Below are 12223 nucleotides of genomic sequence, written 5' to 3'. Positions count from 1 at the left end.
TCAAAAGTTAAAATAAGCCTTTCCTTCAAAAAGATATTTGGGGGCTGGGGTTGTGGCTCAGCGGTTGAGCGCTTGTCTCCCATGCATGAGGCACTGGGTTTGATTCTCAGCACCACATAAAAAAATAAAGAAAGAAAGATATTGTGTCCATCTACAACTAAAAAAAGATACTTTAAAAAAGATATTTGGATATTTGACTTCCTCTCCAGTTAAAGCCTAAGGAAGGAGATCTTGACTTTATCTTGGCAGCTTGAAACAGACCTGTTGGCCCAACCAGGAATTATTGCTCAACCAGATACAAGACTTACTGGGTGATATTTTAGGAACTGCCTTTCCTTTTTCATTCCCAGGACTCAGCGATTGATTAACCACAGCTCAAGGTCTGGTTTCCATGTTCATGGCTATTTTCCTGACCATCCAACTTTGTTCCTTCTGACTATCTCTGAAGCTGAAGTCAGGGAGTTTGTATTTATAGCAGCTCTTCCAACCAGCATTCCAGGCCTAGAGATAGAGAGGAAGCCAGCAGAGCCTCACTCATTTATTTCTCAGGGCAAGGAGGGAGCCCACCTTCCAATCCTGCTAGAGGACAATGAGAGGGCAGGTGGGTTGGATACATGCCAGGGACTCAATAAAGCATTTTTGTCTTCTGAAATCTTTGAATTCTTTCCTTTCTTGGATTTTTTTTTAAATGATATGAGAGTCTTGATATGTTGTTCAGCCTGGCCCCAAACATCTGGGTTCAAGTGATACTTCTGCTTCAGCCTCCTAAGTACCTGGGATTATAGGCACACACACTACCACACTTGGCTTGTTAGGTCTTTTAATAAAATCTAGCATGAGCCAACATTTAGTCTAGAATTATGTTATCCAAGGCCCCCTAAATTAGTTAGAACCATATCTGGCTATGAGTTTCTATAGTGAGCAAAGAATCTCTGATAAGTGAACATATCAATAAATACGATCTAAACCAAAAGTATGTTCTGCTCATCTTGGTCAAACAATAATAAGTTTCTGTAAATATCCCTTTTTGGGGGGGGGTTTACTGGGGATTAAACCCAGGGATGCTAAACCACGAGCCACATCCCTAGCTCTTTTTAGTTTTTATTTTGAGACAACCTCACTAAATTGCTGAGGCTATCTTTGAACTTGTGATCCTCCTGCCTCAGGCTCCTAAGCCACTAGGATTGTAGGTATGCACCACCACTGCTAGCTCTATATGTTTTTGACAACATATATCCTCTAATTGATAGTTTCTTCTAAGAATCTTTCTTTTTCCTGATTCTGAACTACCACCACCACCCATCACCATCCCACTGTGCTAGGTATCCAACCCAGCTTTGGGCATTCTAAGCAAGTGCTGTTCTACTGATCTATATCCCCCAGCCCTGTGATTCTGCTTCTTATCCTCTGGGGTTATGTCAATTGTGGAGTTGAATAGTAGTGTACTGTGGGGCAGGAGGGAAGTGCTTTGCTTTCTCCTACCAGAGTGAGGTATGCTTTCTTGCTAAAGGAAATGTTTCTGTGTTTTTATATCCTCTGAATATTCCCAGACATCATTGATCCAATTAACAAAATTCTACCCTATTCTGAGATGGGGTGAGATTGTGAATTCGGCTACTGGTGAATTTAGAAATTTTACAGAATTAATCTCTGAGTTTATTTTTAAATAGACTCAATGGATTTGAGCTGTAAGGAGATTCCTACACAGTAATAGAAAGGTTCATCCATGCCCTGAGGTAAGAAGATTTAAAATATCTTCCTCTAGCTTTAAAAGGTGTCCACTGATGCACAAAGACTACTACTTTCCCATTCCAGCACAGGCATTTCAATGCTCTTCCCCCAATCTCACCTTCATAACAACTTTTAAAAGAAAACCCTCAGTTCTTGGGGAGGGGAGAGCCCATCCTTCATCATTTTCTCTAGTGAGAACATCTGCATCTGTTTGGGTCTCTGACTGCCAGCAACAGAAACCAGCTCTGACTTGCACAAGAACCAAAGGTGCCAGAGTAGCTCGTGGGTCTGAAGGAAGCCCTGGAAAACAAGGCTAAGGGAAGATGGTAACTAGGTCAGCTAAGGACTGTGGCCTTGGGACCCTGCAGGCCATCACCCAAGATGTTCCCTTCTTATAATTCAAACCTGATTCCCTTATGTGACTATGGTTTCTACTCCAGAAAGACAGGCTTAGCACTGGTCATATGTCTTCCTGAGGCCAGGGTAGCAGGAGTGCCATGAGACCCAGGAGGCGTGATTTCTGTTCCCCTCTCATCCCCCCAAAGAGGCATATACTTCTAAAAAATGGTTTGTAGAGAATACAAAGTAGGAGAGTCCTGGCTTATTCTGCGTGCCAGATAGAACCTGCTGAAAATGTGACAGGCGGCTCTTAGCACAAGTGTTGTTGCCCTGGAGAGGCCTTACACTGGGCCCCAGCGGCTTTGATGCATGTCACTAACCTGGCGAATCTATCCTAGGGCTGGCTCTGGGCCACACTTTTGTAACTTGATGCTCTCAGTACCTTGAGCTGATCAAACACAAGGAGACTGCCTCATTCTGGTTAAACTTACAAGAAAATGGAACTGCACACTAAAACTCACTTTGTTCATTTTCACTGAGAAACAGAACCATTCCGTGAACTGGAACAAAATTCTTGGTTACTTCTGAACTGAAGGGGAGACAAATTATCAGGTTTGGTGGGCTTAGAACAAGTCCATCAAGCCTGTGATGTTTTACTAAGTTGCCTCATTTTTTAAAAAAATGTATTTTTACTAATATTTATGGACTGCCTATAATATGTGATAATTGTATTGCTGTGTTTCTAATAGTGAACAGGACAGATATATAATCCTCCCAGTCTACTGGAGGAGACAAACATTAACAAATACACCAATAAATGTATGATGGCAAACACAGAAGGAATAAGGTGCTACAAAGTAGAAGAAACTAATCAGGGTGGAATCTAATTCTAATTGGGGGGGTCTTGGGAGCCTCCCAGGGCTTGACATTTGAGCTAAGATCAGAAAGATAATGGTCAGCAGGCACATTGGTAACTCAGGAGGCAGGGGCGTCACAAGTCTGAGACCAGCCGGGGCAACTTAGCAAGACCTTATCTCAAAATAAAAAAAAAAGGCTGGAGGTGTATTTCAGTGGCAGAGCACTCCTAAGTTCAATTCCCAGTACCACACAAAAAAGAAAGAAATCACTCCCTTTGTTGCTCGCTTATTTGGACTGTACTCAAAACAGAAAGACTTAGAGAGGAAATTCTCCTCCTTTACTCCAGGCACTGCCCAAAGGGGCATATCCCACTCAACTGGGACAAATTTGAGCTCCATTGTGTGAGACTAATAGATTTTTGAGACCAAGTGACTCTCTTAAGGAGGCTCTTGGGGTACAGCTGCCCTGACTTCTGAGTGGGAGGCGCCCCCTACTGGTAGTCAGAGGTCTTGGAATCTCACCTTCCTGATTATCAGAGATGTCTCTATCTTATTTCCAAAGGGTGGGTCTTAGCCACTGTGTACACATAGTCTCAGGATGCACCACGCAGGGGGATGAAGGACAGACATGGATGGTAAAGTTACAGCAGATCATGAATATATGGATTTCTAAGCTGAGGTAGTGGTCTAGCCAATTACTCTGGCCACTGGCTTTTATTGGTTACAGTACTATTTCCAGGCTCAGTTTGGGACACATCCCCATGAATTCAATCAGCTGACAGTTCTGACCAAATTAAATACCCTGGTTTCACACTAAGCCTCTTTGGTTTCACCAAACCTCTGACAGATTCTTGGAACAGGCTGCCCTCCCTGGGCCCTCCCTGAGGCTCTTGAAGCAAGCAGATCCTATGGGGAAGGAACCCTACCTTGGCATGGGCCTATGCCACAGAAGCCTGTGCCTGCTTCCAGCAATCAGTCCTTACCAATAGTGCCAACAGTCCCTTGCTGGAACTCTGTCCAGACCCGTTATTGAGGATACCTATTTGCCAGGAGTTGCAAGAGAATAGGTAAAAGCTCACAGCTGCCCTTCTCTGAAGCATTGCCCTGGACCAAATGGAAACTACCTTACTTGGAGGCAAAATTCACTCCCACCCTTCGCCCATTGTTGGTCCATGATTGGCAAAGAGTATGAGAGGCTGGCCTGGTCTGGTGTCACCTCAAGGAGGGACTATCTCCATGGCAAGTTTGCACTGCAAAATTTCCCTGTGGGATCAGACGATGAAAGCCAGGCTATAGCAGAGAACAAACTCTTGCTTCTTACCCTCTCCTTATTCTGTCTCCCTCACTCCCCCTCTGCCAAAGGCCCTCCCCTAATATATCACTTAAATAAGATTTCCCATCTCAGGCTGAGGAATCTGCCTCAGATCCATCAGATATCCTTCTGTGTTGACTCTTGAGGACAAAATTTTCACTGCCGTTATTAAGGCAAAGCAGATGTTCTTGGAGCAGTTGGATTCCTTATTTAGGATATTAGCCTGACTGTCTAGTAAGTCAGCTCCTGCAGCATTCACACTGGGTCTTATGCAGAAGTCAATCAGGCATTGTCCCAAGCTACAGGAATTCTGACCAGAAAACACAATTCCAAACACTGGCCCAGAATCCAGCCAGCCAAGCAGCAGGTGAGATGGCTACATGGGGTAGTCATCTCAAGTGCCAGCTCAGAGCTCACAAATACCAGCATGTAGCATGGCAGCTCCTGGTTCTACCTCAGTCTGTTCAATTTCTCAATAGTTGCTTCTTTAAGGTACTTATCACACACTTTCATGGAGGGCAGGTGTGAAAAAGGGTGGCTGGTACCTACCTCACTGAGCTATTGTGAGGATTTATTGAGATAGTTCAGGTAAAGATTTTAGCACAAAGCCTGTCATCTACCCAGCTCTCAGATGTGCCAGTTGTGTCATCATCTCTCGGAACTTCAGGATTCATCTCTGGGCCCACACACATTCTGCTCTTCTCCTCCATGCTGGGAGCCCTGCTGTTTCTCCATTCCCTGCAGGTGGGTGGTTGGCAAAGATCTCTGCCCAAACTCCTCTGACTACTGACTTCCCAGCTCCTTTCCTTTTTGAAAACAGTCATCTCTGCCCTTGGAATGGAGGACTGGTGGGATCCAATAGGAAATTGCTGCTGTGGAGGCTCCTGGCACATGAGCTGACCAATGGTTTGCTCCTGTGATGGGGCAAGTTCTCCTACAAATCCCCACAGTCACAGAACTCGCGGAAATGCACACAATCTTTAGAATAATGAAACTTGCTTCTACAGCATGGTGAAGTGAGAAGGAGTGTTTCAAAATGAGTCATGGGATCTAACTGGCAGGTTCATAAGAAAGAACAGTTGGAACTACTGAGAGTAAAATAGAACAAGAGATGTGGATGTGCCTTTGATCCTTTGCCATATTATTATTGGTGGAATTCCACCAGGGTGGAAGGAGAAAGGATATACCTAGAAAGTTCCTGTTATGGTTTGGATATTAGGGTGTCCCCCAAAAGCTCATGTGTGAGACAATGCAAGAAAGTTTAGAGGTGAAATGATTGTGTTATGAGAGGCTTAACTCAATCAGTGTGTTAGTCCCCTGATAGGGATTAACTGGTGACTGTAGGCAAGTAGGGTGCGGCTGGAGGAGGTGGGTCATTGGGGGCCCACCTTTGGGATATATATTTTGTGAGCTGGGCTTAGTCTCTCTCTCTCTCTCTCTCTCTCTCTCTCTCTGTCTCTGCTTCCTGGTGGGATGTCCTGAGCCACACCCTTCTGTCAAGATGTTCTACCTCACTTTGAGCCCTGAGGAATGGAGCCAGCTGTTTATGGACTGAGACCTCTGAAGCCATGAGACCCTCAAATAAACTCTTCATCATCTAAAATTATTCTTGTCAGGTCTTTTGGTTGCAGCAAAGAAAAAACTGACAAAGCAGTTACAATGCCTGTTAGATGTGACACTCAAAGGTATCCATTTTTGTCCCTCCTAACAATTGTATATAATTTGTGACACCCACTCATCTATATATTCAGTGCGAACACTGCTGGCTTTAGGAACTTCATTTTCTTAGCTCTTCCCAGGTGCCTAAGTCCTGTTTATGGCAATCCTTGGTAAAATACTTGGTTTTGCACTAAGGCTCAATGGGTGTTCCATCAGATCTTCTCTGATGGGAAAAAATGGTACAATCAAGGAAATTTTTCTTATATAAACTAAATCAACTTATCAACAGTGACTCTATGTTGAGTTCTTAGCCAATAAGAGAACTGGTCTTATTAATTTGGTAAAAAATGAATAGCCCCATATCCCTTGCTAATGGCTAGAGAAAATGATGCACTCAGAAGGAGGATACGCCTTTGGTATAAACCCCATAGAAGCCAGGGACATTGTCCTGGAACTCAACAAGATGTTGTGAATTAAGATTTACCTGGGTTTGTAGGTTATCTTAATCTGGATCAAACTGAAAAATATTTCAATGTCTCGCTCTGTCAGTCAGATTTTTGTTGCTATGACCAAAATGCCTGACAACAAAAACTTAGGGGAGGAAAAATCTATTTTGAGCTCATGGTTTCAGAGGTTAAGTCCATGGCCGGCCAACTCCCTTGCTCTAGTCCAGAGTGAGGCAGAACATTATGGCGGGAGTTTGTGGCAAATGAAAGCTGCTCAGCTCATGGTATCAAGGAAGCAGAGAGAGTGTGCAGAATGCCAAGAACAATATATAAATCTCAAGGGCACATCCCCAGTGACCTACTTCCTCCAGTCATGCCTCACCTGTCTATAAATATCACCCAGTAGTCCATTCAAATTATTAATTCATCAAATGGATTAATCCACTGATGAGGTTACCACTCTCACCATTGCCTAAAAGCTTACCTCTGTACCTCATTGTATCAGGGACCATGCTTCCAACACATGAGCTTTCTGAGCAATATCAAAGATCTAACCTTAACATTCAGTATATACAGAGCAAATATGAGATGGAGAAGCAGGAGGGATAGAAGGTAAAACAAGAAGAACAAGGGAAATATTCTTTACAAAGCAGCAACCAGCTAAATATTTGGAAATAGTGACGTCTGAACTTCTTGGGTAAATTTCCCTGATTGGTGGCCTTGAATTGTCATGGGTATGCAAGTGTCCTTATTCTACCAGCCCTACACTGTTGTTGAGGTAGATGAGCCCCAGACTCATCCTTTCATTCTGTGTTGTATTATGGCCATTAATGTCCATCTGTTCCCAATGAGTAGAAAGGGTCAAGGGGCAGAGTACATCTGGGAACCCTGGGATAATCATACCAAGCAGGCTGAGAGTGTGGGGGGGTCTGCCTTATGTGTATTATTAGAATGCTTCTTTCCCTGCAAACACCTGCACTTATATAGTTGCTAAAAGAGTATCATGCTTTAAGACTTGAAATAATCCATTCCTGAAAGAAAATTTATTATGATTTACAAGCAGAGAGTATAAAAGCCTGAGCTATTTCTTTAGTCTTTGTGTTTTGTTCATATCAAAAAAAATTTTTGAATAGAGGGATTGTGTCTTGTCCCTGGCTCCATATGTACACTCTCTCTGCTTCCTAGTTACCCATGGGCTGAGCAACTCTCCTCCACCCTGCCCTTCTGCCCTGATGTTCTGCCTTACCTCCAACCAAGAGCAAGGGAGTTGGACAACCATGGACAGAACCTCTGAAACCACAAGCCCCCAAAAGCTTAATATTTTTGCTATGTACTGTAGTTGAAATAGATCCCTTCTTGTTATAAGGCTCTGCTACAATGAACAGGATATTTTTCTAATTAGTAAGTGAAACATACTAATTTCTAGTTAGTAAGTGAAACTGCCTCTTTCATAACTGAAAGAGGCAGACATTTTTAAAAATTTTTTTTTAGTTGTAAATGGACACAACACCTTTATTTCATTTATTTATTCATTTATTTTTAATGTGGCGCTGGGGATCGAACCCAGTGCCTCACAAGTGCTAAGCAAGTGCTCTACCACTGAGCTACAACCCCAGGCCGAGGCAGACATCATTTTAAAAATGAGAACAACAAAATTGTACTAGGCTTTTATTCTGACAATATTCCCAGGCTTAAGGAGAGAAGAATGACAAGGTTATACTCATGAACTTTGAGCCTGTCTATTTGTCCACTGTTAGGACACCTGAATCAACACAATGAAAGAGATGACACTGGCAAAAAGCCAAGAAATAAGCGTAGGCAAAGTCGTGAGAAGAAAATCAAAAGATTGTTGAACAATCCTGATGATGTCTGCCTCTTAGAGTGCTGAGTGTTTTACTCACTATTTATTAAAAAATATGTATCCTGTTTATTAAAGCAGCCTGGCAAGGTAAAAGGATCCTTTCCAATTCTTTGGCTAAGAATTTCCCTAACACAGGAGATGGTCAGATAATCAGTCACCTCTGAAGAGTGGCACAGGGATGGGAGAGGTGGAACAGCCCCTTCACTATATACCCTTCTAAGTGTTGGGGGTACTTGTTTGTGTTTTTGGTTTGTTTTTATTTTTGTTCTTTGTGCTGGGGCTTGAAGCCAGGGCCTTGTGCATGCTACTGAGCTATAACCCAAAGTGCTGTTTTGATGACAGGGAGGCTATATATGTGTATTCATGTGGTCCTGTCCTCATCCTGGCCCTGTCCTGTACTTCACCAGTCCCTCTGGGTCGACTGGGTATCAGAGGCCATCTCCTCGGGAAGTATGCCACATAGGGGGTCATTGAGGTACTGAGGCCACTCAGCTGGATGGGTAGGAGCAGGACACCCATTTCAGCTCTTGGTCTTCTCCTGGGGAGTCTCAGTCATCTCTCCAGCCTCCCAGTTGCCGGCGCTGGGTTTTCAGCCAAATGCTACCTAAAAAGAGTTTGGCTTCACAAGGCCTGGGATCCCTGCCGGCCACTAATTCATGAGGGAAGAAGCAGGGAATAGGCACTGGTCCCCTAACTTGGAGAGGGGTCCAGTGTGTTAAGATGCCCTCAGGGGGCCGAAGGTGTAGCTCAATGGTAGAGTGCTTGCCTTGCATGCACAAGGCCCTGGGTTCAATCCCCAGCACCACAAAAAAAAAAAAAGAAGAAGAAGAAGAAGATGATGATGATGAAGATGGCCCCAGGTGCTGGGCTCTCTCTCAAGCATGTCATTTAATTCTCCGAGGTACTTTACCTACCTTCACCAGCTCACAGATGAGGAATCAAGTTAACTTGGAGAGTCTGGAGTGAGTGAATCTCAGTTAGAACATTGAACTTAGGGCTCTGTGCTCCAGGTTCATCCCATGAACACACAGCCTGTTGGACTCTTGTTCTAGAGATCAGGCCCATAAAGCTGCAATGAATGTTTTGAAACCAACCTGGTTGCCACTGGATACACTGGCTTCCCTCTGAGCACCAACAGACACCAAGGGGGGACGGGAGGGGAGGATGACAGGAGGAAGGGTTGACAGGAGGAGTTGGAAGGGGCAGAGGTGGAGAAGTTAATTAGTACAGTCCTTTGCCCTTCATTGGGGCTCAAGGAGGCCCCCTTTTAGGCAGCTTTGAGTCCATCTGTGTCTTGCTCCAGGTAAACAATCGGTCTACAGTCAAGGGGACATGTGGCCCCATCAATGTGAGTGGACACGTTGTGGATCTCTGTTGGAAAATGAAAAACAGAAAATTGTATACAGTTAGGGGGAAAGTAGGTGGGAAATTCCATGTACTCAATGATCCTTATCTGTGGAAGCCTCAGATTAGGGGGATTTTAATGCTTTCTGTGTTTTTCTATAAGATTTAAATGTATGTGACATTACTTCGGTAATTAGATTTTTTTTTTTTTTGTATTGGGGACTGAGCCCACAGTGCTTTTCCACTGAGTTATATCTCCAGCCCCACCCCCACACACATGCCTTTAAAAATTTATTTCATTTTAAGATAGGGTCTCCCTAAAGTTACCCAGGCGGGCTCAAACTTGCAATCTTCCTGCCTCAAACCCCCCCCCCACTCAGTCCCCGATAGCTGGGGTTACGGGTATGCACCATTGAGCCCAGCTAATGTTTTGGTAATTAGAATGAAAGAGAAAAAGAAGCCAGGTGCAGTGGCATGTGCCTAGCAACTCGGGAGGCTGAAACCGGAGAATCACAGGGTTGAGGCCAACCTCAGCAATTTAGTAGGACCCTGTCTCAAAATAAAAAATAAAAGTGCCGGGAATCTCACTCAGTGGTAAAGTGCTCCTGGGTCCAACCCTCAGTACCGCAAAACAAACAAAAAAGGGCAAAGAAAAGGAAGTTTTTAGAGAATAGGGGTCCCTCCATCCATCCGTCATCTAAACTTCCAAAACAACTTGCCTACCTGTACCAGGTGCTCTGCTCTTATGTTACCAGGAAGTAGTTTTGTGCCATAAAGGATTTTGTCCTTAGTGTGTACTATTAATTATTAAGGAAATGTCTGTTAATCTTGTCAGATAAGCTTAATGCTTAGCTTGAAGACTGAAAAACTAAATTGTTTGTCCCTTGACTTTGCACAATGTTGCTTAGGCATTTAGTTTAAAGGGGAAAAAAAAGAAAGAAACGAAGAGGAAACAGTGGGATTTTGTTTTCCTTTCGTGACTGTTTCAATGCTTAGACCTGCAACACGCTTCCTATTTGTGACAGCTACACATCTTCCCTATCTTCCAGCTTAGGAAAATAGGTTGTTATAATAATTACTAATCCAGGGAGGAAGAGAGAGTGAGATGCAAAATGGAAGGTGAAATACAGGGGATGACAGATGGAAACCGGAAGGGGGAGAGCGGGAATACCAAAGGTTGCTTCCTGGAGGAGGGGAACCAGATCTGGCCTTGGAAGAGGTCAGTTTAGGAGCAGGGAGAGTGGAGGGAGGGCATTTCTGGCGGGAGGCAGCCAGGTGGGGCAGAAGCTACACTGGGCCGGACCTCTGTAGGCTCCCTTTCCCACCCCGCTTTTCCCTCAATAAGGGTTGGGATCCTGCGGCAGCCTTGTGTCGCTGGACTCTGGGGAGGCCCAACCTACTGCAGTTCTGGACCTTGCCCAGGAATTTCCACTGAAAGGTGAAGACAGGCCAAAGCACAAGCAGGCTGGCTCAGCGCATCCCTAGAGAAACCTGTGCTTCCATTTCTTCCTGAGAACCACCTGTCACCACAAATATGTGAGTAGGAATAAGGTCCTGTCCTCTCTGTGCAGCTGTATCTGTGTGTGTGCTGGAATCAGGGCTTCCAAGGCTGTGTGTTTGTGTGTATTTGTGTGTGTGTGTGTGTGTGTGTGTGTGTGTGTGTGTGTGTGTGCATACGTACTCAATGTGTGTCCCTGCTTGTTTGTATGTATGTCTGGGTATGTTATCTTAACCAGTCTGCTGTTGGAATAGAGTACGGTAATCCCCAAAGGGAAAAAAAGGAGGAGGAATGGGAATAGGGAGACAGGGTCATACTTAGGACTTTATTTACAGATGAGCTGAAGCCTATGAATTGAGCTTCAGCAAAAAAGGAACTATAGACTGAGTGTAGTGGCTCACTCCTAGTAACTCCAGAGGTTGAAGCAGGAGGATTGCAAGTTTGAGGCCAGCCTCAATAATTTAGCTAGACCCTGTTTCAAAATAAAAATATAAAAATGACTGGGGATATAACTCAATGGTAGAGCAACCCTGGGTTCAATCCCCAATGTTGGGGGAAAAAAATAAAAGGAACTATTGGCTCTTGGCATGAAAAAGTCCAGGGGTAGTTATCTAGGGACCAGATTGTTATCTTCAGGATATTGTGTCTCCATTTTTCAAGTGTGGAAAAGTATAATACAATAAGTATATCACTACTTTTTTCCCTTGAAATATTGCATTAAAGAGAAGGATATGCTCTTCAGTAGAGAATCAGAGGGCTTTGGGGCCGAGTGCAGGCAGGCAGCGTAGAGTTGAACCATCCCAGCCCTGCCAGAGCATGAGGAGATTTTTATATTGCACAGTAAGTCCTCCAACAGTCATAATTTTTCCATGAAGAAGATTAAACCTTACACACCTGCTTCAAAAAACCAAAACAAAACTACCTCCCTGCCCCCATCCCAGGGAGGGGGGGAGTGGAGAAAAAGAAAAAAAGGAAAGAAAGAGAAAGGAAAAAAGGAGGAAACAAAGAACCTCTAATCCTAAGGGCTTACAAATGAGAGGCATGGCCTTTTCTCTATTTTCTATATTTATATGAAAATAATTCATGCTTCATGCTAAATACATTATTTACCTTATAAGAACTTTGTTGTTTTTAAATTTAAAAAGTTTGTTTAATGATTGCTTTTTCTTTGAAGGA

The 12223-nt window shown here is 43.8% G+C and overlaps 1 protein-coding gene and 1 non-coding gene across 2 annotated transcripts in view; both read left to right on the top strand.

Annotated features, from left to right (window-relative positions):
- Window positions 1-8941: 8941 nt before the first annotated feature.
- Trnaa-ugc (transfer RNA alanine (anticodon UGC)) lies at window positions 8942-9012 on the top strand. The gene has a single exon. It is a non-coding gene; the product is annotated as a tRNA-Ala (tRNA).
- A 2052-nt stretch (window positions 9013-11064) lies between these two features.
- The window catches only part of Slc28a1 (solute carrier family 28 member 1), a 50059-nt gene continuing 48900 nt past the window's right edge, over window positions 11065-12223 (top strand). The window contains exon 1 of the mRNA XM_076848780.2: window positions 11065-11085. The gene's annotated coding sequence lies outside the window, so the exon portion shown is untranslated. The remainder of the gene's footprint in view (window positions 11086-12223) is intronic.

This window comes from Callospermophilus lateralis, chromosome 3, assembly GCF_048772815.1.
Source record: "Callospermophilus lateralis isolate mCalLat2 chromosome 3, mCalLat2.hap1, whole genome shotgun sequence".
Classification (NCBI taxonomy): Eukaryota; Metazoa; Chordata; class Mammalia; order Rodentia; family Sciuridae; genus Callospermophilus; species Callospermophilus lateralis.
The sequence above is the reverse complement of the archived record's forward strand: the minus strand, read 5'-3'. Positions and strand labels throughout refer to the sequence as shown.